We start from the raw sequence: 5,551 nt of genomic DNA, 5'->3' as shown, positions 1-5,551 counted from the left end.
CTTCACACAACACAACCACATTACAAACTGCACATTTACAGTTCACAATTCACAACAAAGAGCACATTTCACAATATTCCATTTTAGTTTCACAAACATAATATTTCTTGAAACAAGGAGATAGAGACTTATACCATAAATCGAGGGTTGAGCCAAGCAACGGTGCAACAAGTCGAAGGCAGCACTGATGAGCTTAGGCATCTTGCTGCCTGCTGGTCCACGATGGTCCAATGGTGGTTTACAGGGACAGTGATGGTGGGGTTGGCTTAAAGAGGAGGATGGCACTGCTGATGGGGTGGTTCACGACTGAGTGTGGCTGAGTAATGGGCCTTTGCATGGAAAACCACAATGCAGACTTGCAGTAATAGTGGGGCTGGTATACATAAACTAAGAGGAGCCTACAGTGGTGCTGGTGTTGCCAAGGTGGTCCTTGGTGGCTGGACGAGATCCCCATTCTTTGAGGTGGTGGTTTACAGATGGGTAGGGCCATTTCGTATGGCTAGAAACAGAGGGGGTCAACTAGACACAAAGGGTTTGGCCCACGGATGGTGGAGAAGGGGGTCGTGGGTGTACTGATTTGGCCTGAAAGCTCGTGAGCTTGGTGGCGATGGGGCTGACGGTGGTGATATGTTGCTCGGTTGGAGGAGATCCACGATGGTTCTATGGGCTTGTCCCAATGGTGTTGTGGTGGTTTTTTTTTTTTATTTCTTGTGGCTAGGCAGAAACAAGCTAGTGAGGCAGAGATGTGGTGAGGGTGCGACGAGACTGGGCTTCAATGGGCAGCGCTGCTATGGCTGGGGAGATCGTGAGGGAGTGTTATGGATCAGGAACGTGCTTGAGTGGATGATGGCAACACGGTTGAAGGGATGTGCTGAGTGGAAGATAGAAGGAGTTGATAGTTTAGTTTGTTATGATCTTAGAGTGTTGTAATAAGAGGATGTTAATACTGAATATGATGTCGTTTGGCTTAATGGGGTGTTGAGTGAATAGGCCCTGTTTGGAAAGTGAAAGTGTTTCATCTCATCTCATCTTATCATTACAACTTTCTCAAATTCCTACACAAAATATAATAAACAATTCAACATTTTCAAATTACAAAACAATAATAATATTAAAAAATAATATTCTAACAATATTTTATTCAAATTTTAACTTTCACCTAAAACCATCTCATCTCATCTCACTATCCAAATCACTTTAAGTGGGAAAGTAGTTGTTTTGTAGCTTGTTTTTCATGTAGTTGTAAATACGATGTAGTATCAAATGAAGGAAGTATAAATCATAGAAGCTGGAGGGAAAATTCCTCAACTTAGAATTTCATACAACAGATTCTTCTTCCTTCTCTCTCTCTCTCTCTCTTATATCTCTCTCTCTACTTCTTAGTTCTTCTGGAGATTTACTATCTCGAATTAGTCACTATTAGGTCCATTACAGTTGGTATCCAAAGCCATAGCGGAAGGGAGATGTTCTTATGCGTAGATTGTGGACTCCGTGAATCATCTTCATCAATGGCAAGAATGTCAAGGTGGTGCTACTAGGCTATGCGTGGTGTTGCCAAGGTTGTCCTTAGTGGTTGGATGAGATCCCCACTCTTTGAGGTGTTGGTTTACGGCTGGGTAGGGCCATTTCGTATGGCTAGAAACAGAGGAGGTTGACTGGACATGGAGGGTTTGGCCCTCGATTTTTCGTAGCTGGTCGCGGATGGTGGAGAGAGGGGTCGTGGGTGTACTGATTTGGCCTGAAAGCTCGTGAGCTTGCTGGCGATGGGGCTTATGATGCCCCTAGATTCCGTTTGGGATTGGACTGATATCTGAAGCATCGAGACATGCCACACAAGGTTAACTGCCCCCATTCATGACAATTAAAGATGCAATGACCTAGCATGCATCTAACAATATCTAATATTCGTAGCAGATAAATTTTTTCTTGAGCAATACTATGCACCGAACTAAAGATATCTCAAATACTTAAAACATAATCCATACATATTGAAATGCTAAATATCCATGATTACAGCACGAGTCCAAAAGGTCTGTAATCATAAGCAGGAACTAAAGCAACTACTAGGCTAATCCATTAAGTAGCTCGCGCAAATCAGTCAAGAATGCGATAATACTAATGATAAATCAGAGCATTGAGGCTATGAGCTCCATGTCATGCCGTCACCGTCTAATCGACCGTCTCCAGTCGATCAACCTCTAGTGCACCTCCTAATCTTGACGCATGGTCTACCATTTTGGGGGGAATGATAGTTGAGACTACCACAATGAGATTTGATTACAAATCTCACAAAGTTAACATATAACTTAACATACAGGTCAAAGGTGCATGCATGACAGTAAAAACATGAATGCAAACATAATCATAAATAAATTTGACGTGACTTGACATTTAACATAGCATGAACTGACATTACTTGAACTTGAGCATCAACTACACTGAAACTAAACTTGACATGACATGAACTTAACTGAGACTTGACTTGACATGACATCAACTTGAACGTGAACTGACTAGGAATGAACTTAAACATGAACGTGAACATAAACTGAACTTGAATTGAAACAGAATATGAACTTAACGTGAATTGAAACATGAACTGAACGTGGACTTGAAACACGACTGAACGTGAACTGAATGTGAAATGAATTCTGACAATCAAAATGATTTCACCTGTCGTTTCGTCAGGAATAATGGACAACCAGAATGATTCCGCCCAACATATTTTGTCAGAGATACTCAGACAATCAGAATGATTACACCATGAGTATTTTAAATGAGATACCCTAACAATCAAAATGATTGCATCAAAAGTACCTAGTAATACTCTGATAATCAGAAAGATTACATCAAGAGCATTTGAGTAAAGGCAGTCTAACAATCAAAATGATTACGTCGGAAGTGCCTCGTATGAATTATAAATAGAAATGCTCGAACAATCATAGTGATTACATCACGAATATCCCAGGCATAACTGACTAAGAAAAAACTGTTTTAGATACACACTATAACGAAGACATGACTTGACGTGAAACAAAATTACAGATGACATGACATACATAACATAACATATATGTGAGATGCATGATTTGACATAACATGAAACAGATAAATAATACATAAGATGGCATAACATATAACATACAACATTACGCGACATGACATAACATGTAATATATAATATTACGTGACATGGCATAACGTGTAACAGATAACATTACGTGACATGGCATAACGTGTAACAAATAACTATTCATGATAGAATATAATATATGTAACAAATGAAGATTTTGTGACAGAATATAATATGTGTAACAGATAAACGTGTAGTGACGTACATAACCAATAGTTCCCTTACCAACACACATACACAATAATCTAACAGTAATTTAAAAGCTAACTTATAGTAATCATCACGTTTTACGAGGCAAAGCACGAAACATGAGAAAATGTAAGTAAGAATTCTAAATGTTAGAAAACTTATCACTGATAACTTAAAAAAAATGAAGGATTTCGCATCCTAACTTCAAAAATAACCATTTTACCCTTAACGTAAGGATTTTGCATTCTAACTTCAAAAATACCAAAATTTACATTCATCATGTAAATTTTGTCCTAAACTCAAATATCAATTTAGAAAAACACTATAAGGCCAAAACTTCCAAAGGCCATATCTCTTGACTTTGTTGCAATTTCATCCAACTCCAAAACTCATGATCAAATCGAAATATTACAACAAATATCCTCATATCCTAAGTTTAAAAACATGCTTAAAACATCTAACAAAATCGACTTCTCATAAACACAAAACTTTTTAAGCAAAAGATCCAAACATTTAACCAAAAAGTAAACCCTTGAATCTCAAGGTTTTGACTTTTTTCAAAACATCTCCAAGAACTTCCAAAAATCCAAAACTTTATTCTAACATTTTTATAACACATTCCTAAGAAATAACATGCCTTGAATCAACACATCAAAGTCACAAAAAATTACAAGATCTCACTTGAAGTACTCGGCTCTAAAACTTAGTCAAAACATAATGTTTTCTAAACTTTGCTTTGATCAAACACTTGATCAGAGGCAACCATGATGAGATCTTCAAAACAACACATCATATGGTTTTAAAATGTGTGCTAAATTAGATCCAAGTATTAAAGTTAAAATCACATGACTAAAAATAAACCAAAATATGGATCTAGCCGAAATCATTAGACTTTTGACCTAACCAAATATTCTCTTGTATAAAAATCCATATATTTGAAAATAAAACCAAAAATACTCAAAATAACATCCTAACATGTAGATCAAGGGCTTAGTATCATAAAATAAAAAATACTAAAGCTATTGGAGTAAGATTAAAGCACAAAAGATCCAAACTTTCTTAAAACAGAAACTGGTTTTCTCCTTCCAGTTTCTAAGTTTCTAGATCTAAGAAAATCTTTCATCAAAAGCTTTTATCATGCAAAAAATCTCTAACAAACATTCAAATAAATATGTTGAAACACTCCATAAAAATCTTGGACCAAAATTGGTCCATTAGCTTGGTAAAAAACTCCAAAATACAACTCACTATCCCGTTTATCATTTAGATTGACCTTTCCATGGTTAAAACAACTTTGGCCTAATCAAATGACCATGAAATCAAACAAAAAAGGTACCCAAGGAAACTAAACTCAAAGAAAAATACCTTTCATGAAGTAATCTTAGTGAGATAATACTAAAAAAGGCACGTAAAAAGGTTCAGAAGACTGCCTGAGAGAGCTTCTGAGTATTCTCTCCAAGAATTGAAATGAAAAGGCTCAGAAAAGTGAAGTATAGGCTTGAGTGACACCTTGATGGGTGGGTATTAGTCACCAAATGATATAAATAATGAGTGGTTTTCAGCCAAGAAAACTTCCGAGAGAAGGGTGGTGGTGAGGTGGCCTTTGGCCTTCACATCATGCACGACTTTGGGGCTGTCATGAGCCGTGTATGGGTTTATTGCGCCATAAAATCTTAAATATTCCTCTAAGTCTAATAGCGCAGACCTTATCGCATTCTGACACTTCTAACTATCTCAAATAAATAAAATCGCTCTTCTCACACCATTGTGAGTGGTAATACTAACTATGTTGACAAACTAAAACCTACGCGATTTGTAGATTCATGAAAATTTACGAAGTTTTCACGAGGTTCCTAAAACCTATAGAAATTTCACTATTGAATTTCTAGCGAGCTATTACAGGGCTATTGATGGTGCTATGTTGCTCAGTTGGAGGAGATCCACGATGGTTCTATGGGCTGGTCCCGACGGTGTTGTGGTGGTTTTTGATTTCTTGTGGCTAAGCAGAAACAAGCTGGCGAGTTAGAGATGGGGTGAGGGTGTGACGGGGCTGGGCTTTAATGGGCAGCACTATTGTGGCTTGGAAGATTACGAGGGAGAGTGTTATGGATCAAGAAGGTACTGGAGTGGATGATGACAATAGGGTTGAGGGGCCATGCTGAGTGAAGTTGCCAGTGTAGTTCATTATGATCTTAAGAGTGTTGTAACAAGAGGATGTTAATATTGAAT

Source organism: Juglans microcarpa x Juglans regia, chromosome 4D (genome assembly GCF_004785595.1).
Source record: "Juglans microcarpa x Juglans regia isolate MS1-56 chromosome 4D, Jm3101_v1.0, whole genome shotgun sequence".
NCBI lineage: Eukaryota > Viridiplantae > Streptophyta > Magnoliopsida > Fagales > Juglandaceae > Juglans > Juglans microcarpa x Juglans regia.
This window is presented reverse-complemented; position numbering follows the sequence as displayed.